The sequence below is a fragment of the Rattus norvegicus genome, chromosome 14 (genome assembly GCF_036323735.1).
Source record: "Rattus norvegicus strain BN/NHsdMcwi chromosome 14, GRCr8, whole genome shotgun sequence".
Lineage (NCBI taxonomy): Eukaryota > Metazoa > Chordata > Mammalia > Rodentia > Muridae > Rattus > Rattus norvegicus.
In genome coordinates, this window is record NC_086032.1 from 17620827 (window position 1) to 17645168 (window position 24342).

Genomic DNA, 24342 nt, shown 5'->3' on the forward strand with positions numbered 1-24342 from the left:
GAAATATATGTATATTTCTCTGTGCTGTTTTCCATATTTTAAATTTGAACTGTTAACCTAATTATTATTTGAATGGTTCGTATATGTCTCTTACGAACAGCTTGTACATGGGCTTTAGATTGTCCACTGACATGTTCTTAATTCAGATATTTATCCCACTGATATAGCATATTGATTTAGAACTGTGCGTTTTATCTCGTGTGACCTGTGCGTTCTAAGCACTTTTGCACCTTTAATTTTATGGGACTTTAAAAAAATCCTTTTTGTGTGAGCACGGGTCATCTGCGTTTTTATAAATTACCACAGGAATTGAAGTTTAGAGAATGATGTCAGTGGTTTCTTTGGCCACTGTTCACTCTCATCACCTTTAGAATGTGGTTTATTCTACAATAGCTGCATATCTCTGAAATGAAAGGAAAAGGAAAAGAAATTATGACGTAAACACAGAACTCAGAGTCTAAAACTGATCAGTCTTTTGACTAATTTAAGGACTTTAGATTGCATTGATCTAGTTACTCACTTTCTAGTTTATAGTTCACTTTTTGTTTATAAGCTCATAGACATGGACAACATAACCATGGTCAAAATATATGTTTCTACCCTCAATTCCTACATCAAAAATCTTCATCAAACACCTATTTCATCTTGAATAATAATTTAAGAAGCATTTCTTGGTTTATGAATACTTCAAGTAATGTAACTTAGGTGTCATTTTTCACATGTAAAAATCACATATTTTCAATAAAACTGTCATGCTCAAGGCTGATAAGATTTTATATAGATGTCAGTAAAGATATGAGACACCGTGCAGAATGTAGAATTCATTCCATTTGTGTATATGCAGAAAGCCTTACCTTTTACCCACAAGTGTGCTTTGACAATCGTATGCTATAGGAACATACATAAAACATAAACATACTACTTAGGCCAAAAAATTCACACGGAGAAACCCAAGAGCAGTAAGTAACCAAAGCTGACTTCCTTGGCTCATAAATATTGAGGTCACCATTTAAAGTCAATATTTGGGAGCGCATCTGAAAACAAATAAACACTGTGTGTTAAGTACTACAAATTTATGTGATCCAGGGCAGAGAGCATGCCCCTTCTCAGAATGTTCCATTGCTCTGCAGAACTCTGCACTGAGCCCTGTGGGCTAGGCATCCGCTCCAAGGCCCACAGTGCAGGCAGCTCGAAGGAGAACATGATCCAGTGACCTCCATGGCCTTTCTCCAAAAGCTGTGTCAACACCGAATGCCTGTCTTCATGCTTAGACTGCGCCAAAGCAAACAGTAACTTCCTCTTAGACCCCCCGAGATCAGAATCTAGGTTAATATTGTATTTTATGTAAATAAGCCAGATTTTCTTTTTTCAAAACGAAACCACAGAGGTAAACATGGTTTGTAGTTTCTAATGCCCGTAACAAGGAAGAAGGAAGCTTGGCAAAGAAAAAAAAAAAAACAGTTCGAAAGAATTTTGATGGAGAAATTATAAAATTCCCTTATTTTCCCCATTAAGAGAAAAATAGCCTACAGGTTAAACCCTTCCATGTTATCTGTGAGACTTTGAAGCAGGAGGTAATATATAATAAATACTAACCTCTTAGATTAAACTGTAGTAATGTTTCATTTTAAGTGGGTGAAGTGTTTCTTTATAGTCAATAGAGCCCCACTCTCCTGACCTATTTCCTCCATCTCTGTCCAAATCCTGCGTCTATAAATGACATTCTCGTCATTCCTCTCTACCGTATATGCTTGTTTCAATACCATTCAGTGGATCAACATCCAAATAAATGATAGCATCATACTGAATGTAGAATGCTGTGTCTGTTTTTCCTCAAAAGTGTGTTTTAAAGACATCCATATACATCCAATGAGAGAACTATTACACTTCAACTCTGTCATTGCATTTTTGCTGGTCTGGTTAGGAGTGGACCACAATTGTTCTTACATAGCTGCGTTTACCAACAGTGTCCCCCTCATAAGCATCTTTTTATGACTTCTTATGGCCATGGTTCAGAATGTCTCTAGGATGACACTCGAAAGCATTAGCACTGGGACAGGTTGTGTATATCTCCCCCTAGGTATTTTGCTGTTTTACCAGGTGTTTGTGTGCACATCCAATGCTCCCTCCTTGTGGCTTACATTTGGTTCTCTTTGGTGACCGTCTTAGTATTCTCTCTGTTGTGATAAAACACCAGGACCAAAAGCAACTCGGGGAGAGAGAGAGGCATTTATTTCAGCTTACACTTCCAGGTGATAATCCACCACTGAAGGAAGTCAAGAAAGAAACTCAAGGCAGCAGCTTGACACAGAACCCTTGGAGGAAAGCTGCTCCCTTGTTTGCTTCTTGCCCAGCGCATTTCCTTTTGAACCCAGGACCATGGACCAGGAATGGCACTGCTCACAGTGGGCCTTCAACATCATTTAGCAATAGAGAAAGTCCCCAGAGACATGCCCAGAGGCTAACGCAAGGGAGGCAGTTCCTCAATCGAAACGCCCTTCTTTCCATGTACCCCTAGGTTTGTGTGTAGCTGACAAAAGACTGATCAGTTTAGCCCCCATGAAAATGCATCAAACCAAACCAAATATTCTAACAAATGCAGGATTAGATCCCACTAACTAGGCGAAATTCTTCATAGGCAGAAATGAGAACAGGACAGTTTAGAAACTCACAGAAGCATAACGTTAAATAGAAATGCATTTTGAATTAGGACTCCAATACCATGCTATCCAGAGGAAGGACCGAATTTTCGTTTGTAGCACTAGCGTCACTTAGTAATTACGGTAAATGGACTGTGGTCTGGAAGAGGGGAAGCATTAAGGACAGCGAAGTGAAGCATGGGTGAGGCCGTATGGTCTCTGCAGTCCTCTAAATCTGCTTCTGCAGCTGTCTCATAAAATAGAAAATTAATTATTTATTTACTTGAGTGTCACAGTTATCATATTTTACCTTTATCATAATATGTGTGTGTGTTTGTGTGTGTACATAGATAATATAGACAAGTTTCTAGATATAAGTATATAGATAGTAAAGATAGAAATTACATACATAAGCTTATCGATATAAATATGTAGACAGTAAAGTTGGAAATTATATGTGCTTGTTTCCTATGTTCTTGGAAGACTCGTGTATTAGGGATTAAATTTACTGGATGGGCATTGCATTGATTCTTACAGAAGCCAAACTGTCCAGAAAGATATACCTTCTGTGGGATTGGCAGCTTTTAATAAGATTTATTCTGAGGAAAAAATATAAAGAAATATATACTTGTACTCTGTACTTTCTGTAGCCCAAAAGCATTTTAATGAATTAAAAATTATGTGCTATTCTTTATTTTCGGTTGCTTGGGTCCTGAAATCTTGAATTTGTCAAGAAATCTCCACATAAATAAACATGAGTTTAGTTGGGCATAATCACAGCCATAATCCCATCACCTGAGGCTAAGACAGGGTAAAGGCAATAAATTCAAGGCCCGTTTGCACTACAATGTGAAACTCTGCCCCCAAAACTAAAATGCACTTAAAAAAACAGAAAGAAGTAAAAGATAAAATGCATGTAATTATTAGGCATCATTAATCCAAAATTATATGAATCACTTAGCTCAAAATGGATCTAAGGAAATAAAAACTGTACAACATTTTATAGTGGTCCTAGACTTTATCACAGAAAATCATGACCTAACTGGTAATTTCAAGTGGAATAATAGAGAAACCATGTCGTCTAGGATTTATTGAAGCCATTTTAGAGAGACTTCATACAAAAAAATATAAAAATATAAAAATTTAGTTATAAACTAAGAATATGTGCATATATGGTTATATGTAAAATGATGGTATTTTAAGTATCATTTGAGATACTGATAAAATCTATAAATAAATATAATAAATTTTAAAACTTTTAACCCAGTTTGGCTTGTACAAAATTCAAAAGCTTTTATTGATCGATCTTTTTATATTGGTGACCTGATTTTGAATAGATTAGCTTGCTGCCACAGTAGACACAAAAACATATGCATTCAAATACTTTAAGCTTAAATAGAAAGCAACCAGGTAAACTGGATGTTATCTTAGTTAAAAGGATTAAGTAAAATAAAGAATAAATCAAGCTTACATTTTAGTGATGTGTATTTATCATACATGGTGATGAGCACTGAAAAAACACTTTTATACACATCAACACTTTGACTACATTGTCACACGTATATGTCCTCTTACCTCATCCTCTCCTCCCCACCCCAAATAGTTCCCTCTCTGTCCCAGGCAATCACCCTGATACTTTCATGCTATATGTGTTAATGTATAAATGAACACACACAATCTGGTTCTGCCTTATTTGATTTAATATGAGGACCCCCAGTTCTAGCTGTTTTCATACAAATGCTGTAATTTTATTCTTCTCTATGGCTGAACAAAACTCCATTGTGTGCATGAACTATCTGTCATTGGATGCCTACGCTGATTTCATAACTAGGCCATTGTAAATATTGTCACGGTAAACACAGCTTGTAGGTGTCTCTGTCGTATGCTGACCTGGGGTTATTTTACGGACGTAGTCCCAGAGTGGAGTCACACATATGGTTGTTCTATTTTTAACCTTTGATAAATCTCTACACTGATTTCCAGAAAGCCAGAATAATTTACTCGCCCACCGAAGTGTATAAGAGTTTCCGTTTCCTCTCCCCTCACCAGCATCTGTTGTTCGTCGTCCTCAGGGCTGCCACTCTGAAGGGTGAAATGGGATACCAAGAAGTTTTGATTTGCACTTCTCTGTGACTAAGAATGTTGAACTTCTTGAAAAATATTAGTTGAGAATTTGTATTAAAACTATCAGTTTGTTTCATTTGCTCATTTACTAATTAGATCATTTGGGGTGTCCAATTTTTCATTCCTTCATGTATTCTAGATATTAGCTCTCTATGAGGTGTTTACTTGTCAAAGATTTCTTCCACTTTATGGAATCTCTCTTCACTGTTGTCGCCTGGGTTGTACGGAAGCCTTTTAATTTAATGTCATTCCATTTGTCAGTTCTTAGAGTCCTTCTCAGAAAGTCCTTGCTCATGCCTATATAATGAGGCATTTTTTCCTGTGCTTTTCTCTGGCAGTTTCAGGTCTGACATTTTGAATTGGCTGTGTACAAGGTGACAGATATGGATCTAGTATCACTCTCTCAAGCTTGGCTACCCAGTGTCCATGGCACCATTTGCCGAAGGTCCTTTCTCGGTGTCTACTGTTGGATCACTTCAGGAAAATCAGGTGGGTGACCCTTTGTGGAATTAGTTGCAGGTATCTGATTCTATGTCATTGTTCTACATGATCAGGTGGATGTAGCCGTGTGGATATATTGGGTATTTGATTCTATGTCTTTGGTCTATGTGGCAGAACCTTCCCCTAATAAATAAAGATTTCAGGGGACCAATCACTGGGTGAGAAGTAGGCAGGACTTCCGGGTTGGACGAGGGAAAAGAGGAGGCAGGAAAGGGTGACTTGATTTGGACCAGGAGAGCTTGAAGGAAGGTGAAGCAAACAAGAGGCCCCTGGTTTAGATGTCGGGTCTGCCAGGATTCACCACTGGAGGATTTAACTTAGAATGGCTTACAAATAGGACGATTGTTGCTGTGTCCAATAATTGAGTTATCTGTTGATTCTAAAATAAGATGTCGCGATGTTTTCCTTCATGAGGCATCTGTTCTGGGTTCCAGAGAAAAATGTATGGCAGCAGAGTGTGAGTTTGCAAGAAGTGCACCCCAGCTAGCCGTGTAAATTTGGATGCATGGAGCTGGCGTGGCAGTGACCCACCATGGGAACTTAGCGAGTCAGGTGGAGAGATTTTGGAGCTCCGGGTCAGAGAATCTAATCAAGATGAAAATGCTAGTATATTATTTCACACAACAGATCTATATGCCTGTTTTGAGCCCATATGATGCTTTCTGTCACAATACTTTTGCAGTATAATTTTAAATAGATATAGTGATACCCGTACTTTCAGTCTTTTTTCTCTGTTCAGAATCATTTGTGTTTATACAAATATTTTAATTGCTTTTCCTAGTTTCATGAGTAACACATTTAGAATTCTGTTGGGATAATGTTGAATAGATTGCTTTTGTTGACATAGACATATTCACAATATTAATTTAGCCAACTCCATGAGCATGGAACATATATCCACTTCTTAGTGTCTTCTGTTTCTTCAAATTTCTAAAAAGGTTTTACTGCAGAAGATATTTAAATATCCATAGATATTTAAAGCTATTGGGTTGGAATTCTTTTTATTTCTTTCTTGGCATATCTATGCAGGTGTGGAAGAAAGCTCTTAATTTTGAATATGCTATTTTTGCTGAAAGTGTTTGACAGTTCTATTATTGGATGGAGTCTTTCCACCCCCTCCTCCTCAACGGTCCTTGGAACACTGATTTATTTAAAGTACAATTTAATGATACTCTAAATTTCATTGTTATCTGTAGTAATGTCTTCCTTTTACTTGTTAATTTAGATCTTCTTTTACTATCTTTTGTTTAGTATAGTTAATGGTTTGTCTGTCTATATCTTTTAAAAGAGCCAAATTCTGTTTTGTTGAATTTTTTTGTTGTTGTTTTTTATTTCTATTTCACTAACCTATGCCCTGATAGTTATTATTTCTTTCCACCTAGTTTTTTTAGTTTCCATTGTTCTTGTTTTCTAACCCTTTGTGGTAAATTGTTACGCTATTAATTTGAAGCATAAACAGTTTTTATTGTACACATTTATCGCTATTTTTTCTCTCAAAAAATAGATAATAGAACTTTCATCGTGCCCCACAGATTCTGTTGTGCTGTGTTTTTATTTTTGTGTAGCTCCAAAATTATTTTTATTTCCCTCCATATTTATTCAATGTCCATTAATAATTCAATAGCATATGTTTTCTGCAGTTTCTCGGGTTGCTCATTTCCATTTTTAACACAGTATGATCAAATAGAATGTAAGAAATTATACATATTTTTAAAAAAATCTATTGACTTGCTGTCTATCCTAAAATATGGCTGATTTTGGAGAAAGTACCACGGATTGCTGAAGATCATATATATATATATATTCCATGCTCCTGGATAGAATGTTCTAAGAGTACCTGTCATGGATCTGATCTAAGATGTCCTTACCTTTGATGTTTCTTTGACAACTCTTCGTGTGGGTGACCTCGCACCTGTCAAGAATGGGACAATATAGTTATCCACTATTATTGGGTTGAAGTCAACTTGTGCCTTTATATACCGTAGCGTTTATTTTGTGAAACGTGTTGCATATGTCTTTAGAATTGCTGTCTCATCTTGACGGGGTTTTTCCACAGCCAAGAGAGTAGAACCGCTGTCACCTCAGGCAATTGTCTGACTTGTGGGAAACAAAAGGAGCAAGTGCAGGACTCTGTTTGGAAAGCCGTCGGAGGTTTTTGCTCCTATAAACTTTAGCTTAATCTTTATGTAGTTCAATTTGACAAGCAATGACCCACAGGAACTGGCTGACCCTGGCGTGTGAGAGCCAACTATCAGACGTTCAGAAACCTCAGTAGCCAGCTGCAAACCACAGAGAGTTGAGAGGGACCATGTAGCGAGCATTTATATTAGAAGCTGGTAAGTGTTAAAAATCAGGAGTTTTCTTTTGGAGAGTTTGTGTGTGTGTGTGTGTGTGTGTGTGTGTGTGTGTGTGTGTGTGTGTGTGTGTGTGTGTGTGTGTGTGTGAAAACACCGCTGAGGTCTGCTATGGGGCAGACAGAAACCAACAGCGGTACAGGGCAGGGTCTGAAATCCATCGCTACTTTCGCTTTCCTGACCTTTGCTCTTAGCCAATAAGGAAGCCGAGCAGGAAGATTCATGCAGACCCCTTCCTAGAACAGGTTTGTTTTCTGTGACTGGTAACTGGTTCTAAGATTCCCCGAGTGATATTGCTAAGAGTTCTTTTGAACAACGCTGCAACCCAAGATGTTTCCATATCGGGAGCAAGAACTACATCACCATCTGACAGCTTGCCCAGCCTTTCCCCCGCCCCCACATTTTCCCTTGTTAACCTCCGGCATATCTAACGCGGTGTTGACATGTTCTTCTTGAAGAATTCAGACTAGCTCATAATTCAGACTAACTCATACGTACATCCAATTACAGCGTCAGCTGCACCTAGATCGGTTATCTTGAGATTATAACTCCACCCCAAACTCTTCTTCAGATGCATTCACCCTCATTCATGTTCCTGGCTCGGTCTTCCAGGATGTCTCTCTGCGTGCTCTTCCCTTGAGACCGTGATTACTCACTCCCATTGGATGTTTCTAATTGCATGTGAAATGGGCACCGAAAGGCGCACAAATTTCAAACTTGAGAATATTCACAAAACTGAATCAGCTTCTACCTCTCGACCCAGAGCCTTTCCAGTACATCAGAATATTTCCGTATTCCCTTCTGCTGATGCCTGTACCCCAAGATTCTGGCATCTAAAATCATGCATTGTTTTTCGCAAGTTTGTCTTCTTTTAATATAAGAAGTAGAGAGCTCTGCTCTGGTTCCTATTTTCAGCATATGCTCCAGGGACTGCATTGTTCGGGGCCTGTGGGAAGGCAGTGTATCATAACTGAAATTAAACATGGAGAAAGATACTCACCTCGTGATGGCGAGGAAGAGAGAGAGAAGAAAAGATTCAAGCATAAATATTCTTTTCATGCTTGGGCCCTGGTTACCTAATTTTCACCCATTAGCCCCATTCTAAAGATCCGTCCAGACCTGATCTAAAGATCCGTCACCCAGTAGGCACAGACTGACAGTCACTTAAGCTTTAGCACACTGGCCCTTAGAGGACACACTCAAGCCACAGCACGAGGTCATGAGGAATGACTGCCTTTCCTTCAAGAATGTAGGACCAGCTCTCCCAGCCGCAGCTCTCTACTCTGACCAGTAGAATTTGATGGCTCCGGTTGCTCAAGAGTCACATCAGATACTGAAGCTGGTTTTCTGTTAACTTACCTGCCTTGATGACAGTTGATCAACTATACTGCATGGATACTTTAAAGGACATCTGGATTTCATACCATAACCAATGATTTTCATTCATTTTTTTTTAAAAATTAGTTATTAAGGTGTGTGCGGTGTGTATATTTGTGCATGTATATTTATGGTGTATTTGTATGTGTGTGTGATGTGTGTGGTATGTGTGTGTGTATGTGTATGCATGTGTATGTGTGTGTGCACCTGTGTGTGTGTGTGTGTTTGTATGTGTGGTATGTATGGATGTGTGTGGCATGTGGGTATGTGTGTATGCGTGTGTATAGGTATGTTTATATATGTGTATGCACCTGTGTGTGTGTGTGTGTGTGTTTGTATGTGTGGTATGTATGGATGTGTGTGGCATGTGGGTATGTGTGTATGCGTGTGTATAGGTATGTTTATACATGTGTGTGCACCTGTGTGTGTGTGTGTGTGCATGTGTGAATATGTGTGGGGCCAACAGTTTGAACTACACTGTTTTAACAAGTTTAACTCTACCTTTGAGTTGGGATGTTGCTACCTTCCACATCCTCCTGGAGTGCATAAAACGATAGTTGTCCTCGACCCGCCCTCCGTCTTGTTGGAGCACACGTTGGTGGATATTCTGACCGCATATCAAACCGGGACCGTATTCCTAGATCAGGAAGTATAGTGACTTAAATGTCCTTTATCTCTGTCTCTGTCTCCCTCTGATTCTGTCTCTCTGTGTCTCCCTCTGTCACTGTGTGTATGCACTTGTATGTTTGTCTGTGTGCTTGTATGTGCATACCCACGTGAATGCATGCAGAAGCCGGAGGAGGATATCTGGTGTCTTTTTTTCTACCATTATCTGCCTTGTTTAACTAAGATTCAAGGTTCAAAGTCTCCCATTAAACCAAAAACTTGGTATTTTAGATAGGCTAGCGGGCCAGCAAAATCCTGGGACCCTTCGGTCTCCATTCCCCAATACTGGGTTTACGGACTCTTATGCACCAGCCCAGCGTTTTATGGGTGCTGGAGATTCAAACTCGGAGCCTCCGGCTTGCTTGAGTGTGTTCTTTAGAAGTGATCAGCTATGATAATGTCTGTTATTGTTACTATAGCAACCAAGCAAAGGGTGGCCGAAAGTGACAGCTCCCACCCTTCTGGCTACAGGCCACATGAGGTAAGAGCTTGTTCCGGGTGCTTTCCCGGTCTGTTAGTTTTGTAAAGACTAACTAGGTCTGCTTTCTTTTTCGTTTTGTTCGGCCTCCATACATGTCTTTATCTGACATTACAGAATGTAAAACGTACCCATGGACACTACAAAAATGACGCCAGAATCATTGGAAACTTTCTCATGCAGAAAGCAACAGGACTTAGCAGTGTGGACATCATTACGCACTGGATTGGAAAACAGTCTCCAGAATTGAAAAAGTCCAACATGGGTTTTTGAAATTTTGTAAATGACCCCCGACTGATAATTCTGATAATTTTGGCTTCTTGGTGGTAGATGGGGCTTGTGTTTTACTTTCCTTTTGGAACCCAACTGATCTCTACTTCTGTATGCTTCGCAGAGGGACCCATAGAAATTCTACACTTAGGCCTGAGTTAGCAAAAGAGAACACAAATTGAATTGGAGGTTAACAGTAGTGCAGTGTGGTTTTAAGACCCAAGGAGACAAGATCTACTCAAGCTGAGAACCGTGCAGATGAAGCTCTACACTGATGGCAGCCAGTTGCCTCTTACCTGTAATCATCACTGGAGTCAACCCAGGCTACGTGCTTGAAAAATGTTTGTGTCACCACATAGGAAAATACTTTAGCACACTGACACATGTCAGTTTTTCTAAGACATGCAAATGAGGTAGAACATTGGGATTTTCACCTCCTCAGATTGCTTTTCCAAGAAGTGACTACATGATAATTAGTTGCTTTCTAAATCTTTACTCTTGTAATTTAGTGCTTTGAAAAATCTTAAAAAGATGGAAACATGACTTGATTACTGATTAGAGTTTAATGAATTTTATGTAGCGTGTGTGTGTGTGTGTGTGTGTGTGTGTGTGTGTGTGTGTGTGTGTGTGTGTGTGTTATGTATGGGTGCACCACAGTAAGCATAAGAAGGTAAGAGGACAATTTTTTGGAGTTGTCTCTCTGCTTCAACCATGGATTCTAGGAATCAAACTCAACTGTCAAACTTACATGTCAAGCAAAGCATTTTCCCTGCTGAGCCATCTCACCCACCCGAAATGAAAGGATACACAATGTAAATGGAATTATTACATTTGAAGGAATATAAGACAAATGAGGCAATAAAGAGAGCAGAAAACACGAGTGTGTGGGATGAGAGACACCGTGTGACAGACCCGAACTTCGCACCGCCCTGCCAAACAGTGTTAGAAAGTGGCTCATAAGTCTATCTACAGTTAGTCCCCATTGACAAATGGAATCTACTAAAATGGGAGTTTTATCATTGTGTCACATGGATGAGTAATCTATGGGTTCTGGCAGTTTCTGTGAGGCTGACTCTAACAGGGCCCTGAACATGGTCCTTTGGTACAGCTTCATCAGAGTACCAGGGGCAGAAAGGCTGTAGACGGCATATAGCCATGCTTAACACAGTGTGTTAGACATGATCACTGCCCAAAGTTCTTAGAAGTGTGTGCCTTTATGGAAAATTCCAACTTATATAGCACCTGGCAATGCCTGTGGAATATAGGATATTCGGTTGTAACTACAGCCAACATTAACATTAACGACTACTTTTTACTCAGCCCTTAAGAAAAGAAACTGTGGCTTATATATGTTGCCTAAACATTCCAGCAGAGAGACTAAGAGATATTTGATAATTAATCTTATGAAACTGGTTCAAATGAACTCACAGAATCCTGTTACGTAATAAAAAAGAGAGACTTGATCCAGAGAACCCAGTACCAAGTTGTGGCTTGAGGTAATCTTGAACAAGTCCAATAAATTATCTAAATTTTAATCTCAACTACTAGACTGGATAATATTACTTTCTCAATTATGGTGCTAAGAGATGTCTCAGTTAGTAATATGCTTACCCTGCAAGTCTGAGGTAGTAAGTTTGATTTCCCCAGGACTCACATTTAAAAAGGCATGGTGGCACATGAACACTTAATCTCCCAGCCCCAGGAAGACAGATAGGCAGATTCTTGGGGCTCACTAGCCAGATGGCTCACTCCACTTAACGGGTTCCAGATCAGTAAGAAACACTGTATCCAAAGGAAATTGGATGGTATCTGAAAAACGGCACCTGGATTGTCCTCTGGCCTTCATATGTTCCCACATTCATGTACACACAGCCAACATACATGTGCACCTGCATATACATGTGCACATATGAACACATGAACTCAATGTGTTATATTAAAACAAAAGCATTTACAAATATCAATTAAGAGCAGGTATAGGAATGTATTGTGTGGGTAACATGCGTTTCCTTCTTGTGAGTCTTTAACATAACATTCAGAAAGAATGAGGTGTTTGTTTTTGCACTTAGAATGAGGTATTGCTTAAGCTTTGTTCCTGATTTCCTGTCCAGAAAGAATTTGCTGGGAACCTTTATGAGAAGCTATCATATGTAGAGCATGGGTAGAAACAGCTTTTATTAGCCTCAAATCATATCAAACCGTGAAATAACTATCAATACATACAGTTCCTAGTTTCTGCAAAGAAACTCATGAATATCACTGCGATCAGAAATGTCAATACCTCAGGAAAGGAATTTTTACATAGAACATGTTTTTAACTCTTTGCAACAGTGTGGAACTAGCATAAAATGTGCACTACTTACTTACCTTGTCTTAGAAATTCAAAACTAATTCTGTGATTATATTCAGCAGGGAGTCCCTTGGTGTCTCCTTGGAATATGGGTCAGCACTACAGAAACCTGGGAATTCTTTCTCAGTCTCTCGGACTCTCTCTCTCTCTCTCTCTCTCTCTCTCTCTCTCTCTCTCTCTCTCTCCCTCCCTCTCCTTCTCCCTCTCCCTCTATGTGTTTCTCTCTTTTAAATTTATTACTATTTTTGCTCTATTTTTATTATTTAAAACAATTTTTTATTTACATATAATTTATCATATCTTCCTATCCCCCAAGTCCTTCCAGAGTGTTTTCCCATCCCTACACAACCAACTTTAAGTTCTTTCTCAAAAAACAAAACAAAACCCAATGCCAATACAACAACAAAACTAAGAAGCTAAAATAAAACACCCCCCCCAAAAAAAAAACCCTTCAACGTATAACCAAACAAGACATAGACCAAAAACTGTGGAGCACACTGTATACTTGGTCAACTCCTCCTGAACATGAGGCCTGCCCTACAGTGGTTAATAGATCCAGTGTCAGTCGCTCTATTGGAGAAAACTGAATTCCCTCTCCTAGTTGGTACAAGTGATAATTCAGTGGTTAACTTTCTCTTTAGTTACTAAGCATCCTTCTCTCCTTCCTTCCTTCTTCTTCCTTTTTTCCTTCTTTCTTTCTTTTTAAAAATATAACAAAATAAAACATAAGCTAAAACTAAAACTATCACGTCAAAGTTGGACAGATATAAGATAATCATCAGAGACCCACTTGCTCACACTGTCAGGAATCCCCGTTAAAACACTAACCTGGAAGCTATAATGTGTTGTTGACAACTTCACCCTTGTGTTTTGGTCATCTCCACCCCCATTACCTCTTCTCAATCCCCCACTACAACTAAATTATTTTTCCTCCCAAAGCCCCCCCCCCACCAGATATCTCCATGTCCGTTAGCTTGCTTTGCTTCCTTGTGACCCACAGATTTCAGTTGGGTTTCCCAGACAAGCAGGAATGGACAGTGGGTTATTGCTAAAACACAGCCAACTGAACAACAAGAACACACCCAAGTAACTATTACCTGTCACACAGCTCCTCGGGGAGAAGAGAGACCTCATAAGCCCCTCTTGGATCCACCATGGAATGCTGGCACATCCTAACTCCAGAAGGTCTCGTGTGGTAGACACAGATGCCGTGAGGTCACAAGTACGACATCCGTGCATGTGTCACACACTGCTCCTCTCCATCCTCTGGCTCTTGTGTTCTCCCCACCACCTTCTGCAGTGTCCTCAGAGCCTCGGAGGGGTGTGGCAGCTGACCTGTTCAGGTGTGAAGATCCAACAGTCGCTTATTCTTAGCACTTTGCCCAGCTCTGAGTCTCTGCGTTGACAATTGCCCACAGGAACCAGCAGCTTCTCTGACTGAAGCTGAGACCACCATTTATCAACAAGTATAAATGTAAATATTTAGAAAGACAGTTTCACACTGTGGGATTCCCCTCTGTGGCCTATGATTTCCCAGCCATGGGCTTTTGACCAGGAAGTTTACAGGACTAAGCCAGAGTTCTGTGCCTAGACTATCATAGGCAGTTGGGCATCCCCCATACCCATCATCCCACAATGCACCAGTAGGCACATTCTGACTGGCAGGTCAACCCTGTAGCACGCAGGACTCAGATGAGTGAGACCACTGATGGCTTTCCTTCCCCCAGCCGGCTGCATAGCCTTCTGTCACTCTGAAAGCCAACAGGCGGGAAACACCCAGTCAGCTTGGTATCTCTAGACCCTGCAGCTAAAGTGTATGGTGTCGTCAACAATACAGTCTCCATTCAAACTCTTAGTATTTTCATTATATCTTTAATCAGCTTACATGCTAGCACATTGAGATTTTCAATACATCCTAGATTTCAACTAACACTGCCTGTTCCCCTTCTCCAGGCCCCACCACCATCTCCCCTTAAACCTTTCCACTTCCCCAGTCTGGCTCCCTGTGCTTTCCCGTCACAGGTTTTCTACTGTTGTACCTCCCTGAAGGTCTCCTCCTTTCCTCAGTGTCCCTCTTCTAGCTCTCAGGACTCTACTGGCATTCTGAATTAAACACGGAAGTCTAAAATTTAAGGATGGGTCCCAGATTAGAGAGGGAGCCTGTGGCCTTTGTTTTGCTAAGCCTGGCTTACTTCGCTGGCATGGCCAATTCCATCCGTTCTTCTGGACATTTTCACTTTTCTTCATATATGAGCAAAATCCCATTTTCATTATCTAGTTGAGGGAGATCTAGGCTCATTTCTCCTTCCTAAGCTATTATGACTAAAGCATCATTGAATAAGGATATGAAAGATTCTGTGTAGTAAGATTGGGTTTGCTGCACATAAACCCAGGCACGGTGTAGCTGGGTCAGATGATAATTCTATTTTTATCCTTTTGGTTTCCATGGTGAACAACAGTATCCAGGATTCCCCTTCACCTCACCCTTGCCAGCATTTATCTTCATTTGCCTTCTTAGTCATAGCCATCCTGACTGGAGTGAAATGGAATCTCAGTGTAGAGATAATTTGCACTTCCCTGATGGCTTGAACACTTTTTGAGCCTACTGAAATTATAAAGATCTCAGGCTGACTTGTTTCACTGGGAGTGAGGGAGGAGAACAGTAGAAGTAGGAGACTGGGTGGAAAGTAAAGAAGAAGGAAAGAGAATTTACAACTGCATAAACATTTACCTAATAAAAGGTGGGGGGGGGGGGACAGATAGGGCCTGCCTAGGCTTGACCTGGAAATTAAATGCAGTTAGTCTAAATTAAAAAAGAAATACTTGAATATTCCTCACCTCCATCTTCTCAAGATACAACCCTTCTAGAATATCTGCTTCTGACCGCCAAGTTTCTTGTTTTTAGGGCTAAAGAGAAAATATCAACCTTAAGTTAGAATCAAACTGGAGGCCATTCCAGCCAGGCAGAAGCAGCTAGAACACAAAGGGCAGGTGCAGGTGTGTATGTGTGTGGTGGTGGGGGAGTCAGAACTGGAAACCCCTTCTCCATTATGACCTCTAAAGCACAAGGAAAGGTTGTAGTTAGAGGACAAAGAAGTGGTCCAGAGTCAGAGTTGTCGAAACAGAAGACAATCAGAGAAATTGTGTGATTCCAGGAGAAAGCCACACGCCAACTTGAGGGGATCTTAGCTTTGGCTGAATACCAGACAGGTGTTATGGAGTCATAAGACAGTCTATACGAAGTCCCACTAATTAGATTTATTCTTAATGTTTCATTCTCTGTGTATGCCAATCCATCTTTCTCTGTCTTCACACGTTACCTGCCCTGTCTTTTGTCTTGGTTTTCTACAACTGGGAGATTTTAAAGAACTCTTTCAGAAACAAACTGCTATTAGAAGAGAAACAAGTGGATACGGGGCCTTTGTCCTGTCAGCAGAGGCCTGTGAAAATCACACCCAATGTACTAGGAATAAGATAGAAAAGAAAATAGAGGAAAACAGAAAGTGGTGAGGTTTTCTTCCTTCTCCAGATACCAGGAGAAATACCTACTTGATTCTAACACCACACACACACACACACACACACACACACACACACACACACACACACACACACAATTTACAAAAGGGCTGATGATCTGGAGCTCTCCAAAAGCACCAAATCCAAGAACCAGCTCTTTAGAAGAGCGAACTAATAAACGTGGGGGGTCTGTGCTCACTTGTGTGCTTGCTAGCATCCTCATGTGCACATCGAACTAAAAAACAAACAGGCAACATCATCACGTGACATCTTAATATTATCGGTAAGATGCTCAGCCAAAGAACTTATTTTTGATGGGAAATAAAGATGACAAAACGATCACAGACAAGCATATCTAGTGATGCCTTTCCTGCTGTCTTCAACTAAGTAGAAGGTTCAGAAGGATCTTAAAATCTGAATTTCCCCCTGTCAGTTGGATTGATAGCAAGACTTCCTAGATGGAAGAAAGCTTAAAAGTGAGCCAGTCACAACCCTGACTGGCAGCTTTCAGAATGTCTACAATGTGCCAGGAGATGGTGCGGGTACATCAAAAGGAGGCTGGCTGCTGTAGATCTGTGAATGCCTAAGTACCAAGCCCTCACTTAGGTGAGTCAAATTACACCACAAGCAAAGCAAGCTCAACCCACAGCACAAAGCAGAACTTTCTAGATACATTCAGACCTCCTCACACCGAGATTCTTTGTAAAGGCGCGTAAATATCTTGTAGACACAGCTGAACTTTGGGTATAAGCTTCCTTCATTGTCTTCTCATCTTTGTATATCAAAGTAGCACTTTTTTAGCATTTTTACCATATGTTGTTAATGTGTCTTATGAGTTAAAGAACACCGTGAAGCACAGCACTAGATACGCTCAAAGCACTAGATACGCTCAAAGCACTAGATACGCTCAAAGCGGAAACTTCAATGACTGTCCACCATCTTTAACTCCCACTAAAGTTAGTTTTTCAAGTTGATTATTTGGAAACACAGAAGTCAGTGGTTCTTCACCCATGAGTTGGAGAATCCATGATTGCTCCTCCTAGGTTGGCCCAGTACCCATTCTGACACTGTGAAAAGTCCCTGACTGATGTACACAATTCCTGCAAATGCAAACTATGCAACGGACCTTGACTCACTGTCAGGTTTCCTTTGTAAGCATCGAGTGGAGCAAATGATGTCTTAGGAAACTTTCTGGGCCTTGTAGGGTTGGTACCTCTTAAGAACTTTTCATTTACCATAAGTGAACTACCCTTTCTTTTTTTTTTCCTTCAAAATTCACAAAAATGGCCCACATGATAAAGCATTTATTTTGAGGTTTAAAAATTTTATGAACCAATATTATGAGAGTAAAATAATTTGGGGGGGGGGAATTTAACTGATGAATCTGTTTCTAAACAGATGCTAAACAGAACTAAAGATGCACTCTATAAATATTATGAATAGTAAGCATTTTAATGTAACATGGGCTAGATATACCCAACTTAGAGCACTACTTCACAAACTGAATACATATCTAAGACCACTAATATAATATAATGTAATGATATTTTATAAATGATTAATACCATAAGAAAACAAAATGAGACATTTAAATTTATTTTAATGTCACTTAACTTGTTTATAATTTTATCAAATCCCACATTTTAAGTGTGCACTTTAGATCATTCTATGCAATCACTTTATTACTATATTGACTTTCCCTTTCTTAAGATAATATCATTTGACTCTTTTATGGTGACTAGGTTAGCTAAAATAAAGAATATTACCCACAGCTATCCTTAAACATTGATATATTTTAGCATATATTTATTTATCCAAGGTGCCACAATCGTGCATAGCCCCTTTTAGTCAGAAAACATATTTCCGGTTCAGTTACTGCACAGTGACAGAGATTTGGAGTTACCATGCTGGTGCTAAGCAGGCTTTCTGTACCAGGCTGGTGTTTTGGTCCTGTGACCTCAGAAGGACATCTTTACCTAAGTTCATTTTTCAATGCATTCAGTGAATTTTCCATGCTAATAACAGAAGATACCAAGGCACCACTTTCTTTAGTGATGTTCTTTTACATCGGTCCTTTTTGGTTGTACAAGAATCCTCATGTCCCCTCTGTTATTTCAGGCACCATCATTCCCCAGAATCAAGACCTACTCTTGCCGGTTACCACAGTGTATGGCTATGGACTGACTTGCCCGCACAACCACAACCAGCCACACTTCGCCAAGAAGGCAACAGACCTCTCACTGATGTTTAGCTAAAGAAGCCAGTAGTTGCTACATTTAAAAAAAGAAAAGGAAAAAGAAAGTTACTTTTCTTAGAATCTGTACTAGTTACTTTGTGTCCTCGATGTCACTAAAATACTTGCCAGAAGCAATTTAAGGGAGGGAGGTTCCTTTTGGCTCAGGGTTTCGGGACCCAGCAGCGGGAGAATCAGATACACATTGTACTCATCAAGATAGACCAGGAAGTAGGAAGAGTGAGGAAGACAGGATCCAGGAATAATACCTCATCAAGGAGCCACACCCCCCGCCCCAGTAACCTACTTCCTCCTCCTGAGCCTCTTCCCCACATCTCCATGATCTCCCAAATAGTGCCACCACCTGGATACTAAATGTGAAACTGAACACTTCAGACTCCATCAGAGCAGAGTTAAGTGCTTGGCAGTACCTCAAGACTAATGTCTCTGTTCACAAGCGTTTGAGAATATAAAGAGTTCAGTCACGTTATCAGTTGTAACATTAGTATTTGACGACAGTAGGTTCTCACTCCAGGAGCCATTGTACATTGTTTGCCTATCTCTTGTTTGGTTTTGCTAAGTTTCAGGACTTACTGGATGCACTCTCTTATTCTTCCTTTGGACCACTGCAGTTGAAGCCAAGGTCTCTAATCATTCTGAACCACTTTCATGACATTTTTTACTTCAATTAAAATGAATTTAAATAAATTTAGACAATAGAAAACGAAGATGGTATGAATAGTATTTTCCTTCAAAAATGACAATTGTGAAAATAAATTGATTTTGTGCATGTTGTGTTCAGTGCACATATTACAATGTTTTCCATTTAATAAAAGTTTAAAATAAGCACTTTTATTATCTTGTCAGGACTTTTAATTTTGATTTTATTTGGAAAATTGGACTTGTAATTTAAAGGCCATGCAAATGGACCAAAGGTCTAAGGTAATAGTTTTAATATTTTTGACTAAGCATGTGTGCTGATAAAAACTTTGTCTATATAGCTAACTTAATATCAATGAAACAACCTTTTTTTCTGTTAAAAAAACCCTATGTATACCTAAATATTCTAATATCATTGAAGCAAAATGCAACATTGATTTAGTTTTTCGAATTCCTCAGTTTTTCCTTCCTCTACTGCCCTTGGTCTTAATTCATTCCTGGTATCTGTTCATTCTCTTCCTCTGTGTGTGTGTGTGTGTGTGTGTGTGTGTGTGTGTGTGTGTGTAATCCCAGTTTGGTTTGTGTGACTCCCTTTCAGTAAAATATCTTGCTGTCTCATAGTTGGAAAGGAGAGTAAAAACCTCATTTAGAAGAGGTTGAAGATGATAATGTCTCTATGGTGAAGACTCTCCGGGTTTCACTCTGCATTCAGTGTTGATCCCTGATGAGACCACAGGTATGCACTTCCCCTGTTAGAGGGGGTTAGAGTCTGACAGATAATAGCCCTGAAAATATCCTAATATTAGACATTTTGAGCTGTTTTGTGGCTCCGCGCTTTGGAAATAGCATAAAATTTCACAGTTCGAAAGCAGCCTAGTTGAAATGCATTAAAAAGTTGTCAGTTCTGACTCTAATTTAAATTCGAGAAACACAGGTTCCCCTCTGGGTTTAGTTCAGGTCTGTGTTCAGCCTCACAGCCAACACCAGTCACACCGACTGCTCAAGTCGTGTCTGGGTCTTGCCTTCAGCTCACTTCCTCCTGTTGTCTAGACCTCTCGGTCCATCACCTTCTTCCTGTAGAGTGACGAAATCCCACTCATCCATCCTATGGGGAAAAAAATCTCATGGACGTCTGAGTTCATCCCATTCGACTATTTCTCTTGCTTTCAGCGAACTCCACTTTGTTATTAAAAACCCCTTGTTCAGCTCCCTCTGTATTCACGAGTCTATGAAACGTTCAAGATGAGACGCGGCAAAGGATGCAGGGACCTTGGATGGAAAGGGAGGAACATGAAGAACGTGGGGAGATAACTGAGTTACTAGAGTGTTAGCCTAGCATGCACCGAGCTCTGGACTCAATCCTCAACGTGTAGGCATGGAGTAAAACCGGGCATGGAGCCTCGTGCCTGTAAGCTCAAGAACTGGGGAATGAGGAAAGAGGAATCAAGAGTACAAGGTCATCCTTAGCTATGGAGCAAGGTCAAGAACAGCCTAAGCTAAATAAGACTTGGTCTCAAAAATGAAATAGAGGGAAGGGAGAGAGAGAGGGAGGGAGGGAGGGAGGGAGGAAGGGAGGGAAATGAGTATAGAAATACATTTTAGGTACAACTCACAAGAAAATTAAGAGATGTTCAAAATGACCATGTAGATGGGAAGAAGTCTGTAGAGGGAAAGAGTTAAGTTGTTTCTCAAATATGAACACCAGGCTGCGTTTCTGGCTGGTTCCTATTTTCAAGTCATTCGTATATCTTTTATGAACTCACTATGTCTTATTAACTCGGGTAGTTAATGTGCAGTGAGAATTTCCAAATGAACTTTTCTCCGCCCCACAGATGATGTTGACGCAGAGACAATAGCAGCTACTGCCACAGGATTGACTGTCAGTAACCAGATATCCTAAGAAAGGTGGTTGCCAAGGCAACAACACCTTAGGTGTCCCTTAGCATGTCCTCTAGATGTGAAGAGAGCAGGTGACTTCAAGAGATTTTGCGTCACCTGTGTTGCAAAAAGCTGGTTGATTAATTAATATGCTTAAGCTTCCCTTCCTTGTCATCTTGGGAAGTCTTATTAACACAGAAGAGTTTATATAGATTGGATTTGAGTCAGAATGATAACCCATCTGCCTTCATAGAATTATTGTACAGCTTTGTTGGCCTGCTTCCCTGTTACTGAGAGTGTTGGTCCTGCCTAGGCTTTCGGTTGCCTTTTCCAAGTGCTTCTTTCTGGCATTTGAGGAAGAAACCCCATAAACTGTTTCCATACCTATATAAAGGTCTTTTTCCTCCACTGAATTCTACCTAGAAAATCGATGATCCTTGTTCATTGCTTTTTTTTTGGTTACTCCAGCCATGGCCCTGTGAACAAACGAGTTGACTGACACGTTGATGACTTCTAGTCCCAGAATTCATGCAATGAAAGGAGAGAAGTGATGCGCTCTCTCTCGGTCTCTCTCTCTCTCTCTCTCTCTCTCTCTCTCTCTCTCTCTCTCTCTCTCTCAATATAAAACAAATTGAAAACACCTTTGTTCCTGCCTCATTGCCTGCCCAAGGCATTCCAGCAGTAGCTGTCAGTTCTTACGTGCAGCTGAGGGCTGAGAGATGCATTGACTTAAGTACATCACAGGAAGTCATTAGGACTTGCTATATTACTGTGTCAATTTAGCCTGGTATGGTGGTTCACACCTTTAGACTCAGCACTTAAAGAGGCAAAGGCAAGTTGGTCTCTGTGAATTCAAGGTTAGCCTGGTCTACAGAGCTGGTTCCAGGACAGCCAAGGCTGAGTAAAGAGACCCTGCCTCGAAAAACTAGACAAAGGTAGATAGATAGATAGATAGATAGATAGATAGATAGATAGATAGATAGATAGATAATAGAGACAGATGATATAGATGAGAGAGAGAGAGAGAGAGAGAGAGAGTCAATTTAGCTTTATAAAGTGGAGGCTCCTCCCCTAAAGCTTAACTGTCAGATAATGAAACCCGTGTCTGGATCTTACTTTCTCTACCTCTGTTGTAGGTGTAAAGTCCAGAGAAACATTTTCGAGGTTCTCAAGTAGACGTGAATAGGCAGTTGGATAAAGACGAAGAAGAGAATATTCATATTGCATAAAATCAGTCTGTGAATAATATTTCCTTTCTCCTTATTCGAAGCAGCAAAGCCAAACCTAGTTTTTAAACTTTATAAGTGAGTCACACCGCCAACCAATGCAGCCTTCTTGGGAATCCTGCTAAAACCAGAGCAATGGGAAACCCTGGCAGACAGGAGGTTTGGTGTTCATCCTTCATAATCTCTTCAGGTCCCCAAGCAGACAAGTGATTCAAGAAAAACCTACACCATCATTTCAGGTAAAAGGGAAACAAACTGTTTAAAAGACCAAGTCACATTGTATACATCTTAAGACACAGGGTCAGTTGTTCCAAATTCATGACAAGGCGAGTAATGAAAACCTTCTTAACCTTTCTCCTTTTTCTTGGGGTTCCAAATAAGACTTCCAGGTTGAAACCCTCTGCTCTTTAGGAAGCCGATTCTCCCATATGGGATCAATTATTATTCATCACAACAATCATCTACAGCCTAACCTTCTCGACTCTCCCACACTACTTACTAAAGAAAATCCCTCTTTGTGGTTCCTAAACCAGGAAGGCGGAAATCACTGCCCATAAGCCCTAGTGAAGTTTTACAAGAAAGAAAAGCTGTTTGCTCCCAGGCTGGAGGATGAACTTTCCACTTACTTCCTTTCCCTCAGGGGAAGGGGAGGTTTGGAAAATAATGGCGCCTCTCTGTAACCTGCAAAGTTGGAGAAAGGAGAGGGGAGAAGGTAGACAAGAAATAATATACCCTCACCCAGGAAAACAAGGCACGCTGTCAGGAGCTCATAAAGAAATGAAGCAGGTGCTAGAGAGTCGGAAATGGGTTAAAATGTCACTTTCCCCCCTAGGTTTGACCTATTTGGACTTTCACAACAGGTATAAAGTTGCTGCTTAAAAGTGATTGTGTGGACAGGATCTTATCGCTAAGCGCATTTTATTTCTGGTATTTTTCATGGCAACCCTACAATTTGGTATTCGTTATTCTTTTTTCCAGGTGAGAAAACAAACTCGGAGGCATTGAACCACTTGAAGAAAGAAATTCATTCACCAAACAGTAAGCACAGCTAAGCTTCAGAAAGTTTCCCTCTTGTAGCTACCAATCTCACAGACTGCTTGAGCGAAGGTCTTTTCCTTCCCCTTGACCTCCCCGACAAGATTTAGAAGTCGAAAGGGAGCTCTGTGTGCAGTGTGGAGACAGGGGCATCACATGCAACAGAAGGACCAGCCCCTCGCCATGAGGCCTCAGTCTTCTCATACATTCTGGAAAGGTGTTTCTGCCCCAAAGCCCTCACCTTCTTTTGTTTTTTTCTGTGAAGCTCGGCGCGTAATGCACAGAACTCTCTATGTGACAAGGATTTCCCCCTGCAGTCAGACTTTCCAAAGCTTTGGGGGAATTTGTACTTATCCTTGAACGCTGTTGAGAAAGTTCTCTATGCTGAGAGAAGGGTGTGGACTTAAGAAAGGGGAAGGCTGGAGTGAGGGGTTGGAGGACGGCCACACTGACCCGTCCAGACATCTTCGCTGCTCCGCACGGGGTGGGGTGTGAGCCAAGCTAGCCTAACTGATGAGTTCTGTAGAGAAAGAGAGATTCTGCCTCAGAAAATAAGATGGCTGTCTACTAAGCAGTGACTTCTAAAGTTGACCACCAACCTCCACATGTATCCATATATATGTGCACACACACACACACACACACACACACACACACACACGATAAGCAACAAATATCTCTCATCTTAACCCCCTTAAACGTGCATGCTTTAGTACGTGTGCTGGCACTGTTGTGGAACCAGCCACAACCACCACCACCATCTGTCTCCAGCACCCTTGGCAGCAACTTCAGAATACAAATTATTTTCTTCCCCCTGACACAGGAGACTCTCAATGTCTGAAGCCTCGGTTTCTCCCATTCTCAAACTAAGACATCTTTAAAGGCGGATATGATTACTACAGGGGCCACATAATCCTTGCAAAGTTCTCAGTACAGTGACAAATCGCAGTGCTCATCATTGTCACTATGGTTTCCAGGAGTTCTGGCCACCGCTCCCTCCCACAAACACCAGGACCCTCTGTCACTGCTCAC

At 40.6% G+C, this 24342-nt stretch overlaps 1 long non-coding RNA gene across 2 annotated transcripts in view; it reads right to left on the reverse strand.

Annotated features, from left to right (window-relative positions):
* Positions 1-2322: 2322 nt before the first annotated feature.
* LOC120093066 (uncharacterized) overlaps positions 2323-24342 on the reverse strand; it is a 31349-nt gene continuing 9329 nt past the window's right edge. Inside the window, exons 2-6 of one of the 2 annotated variants that reach the window (XR_010057484.1) lie at positions 15598-15666; positions 13857-14094; positions 9497-9632; positions 7133-7176; positions 2323-5849 (exon numbers count right to left, since the gene is read on the reverse strand). This is a non-coding gene — a long non-coding RNA (uncharacterized LOC120093066). The remainder of the gene's footprint in view (positions 5850-7132; positions 7177-9496; positions 9633-13856; positions 14095-15597; positions 15667-24342) is intronic. The other variant, XR_005493188.1, reaches the window with a different exon arrangement.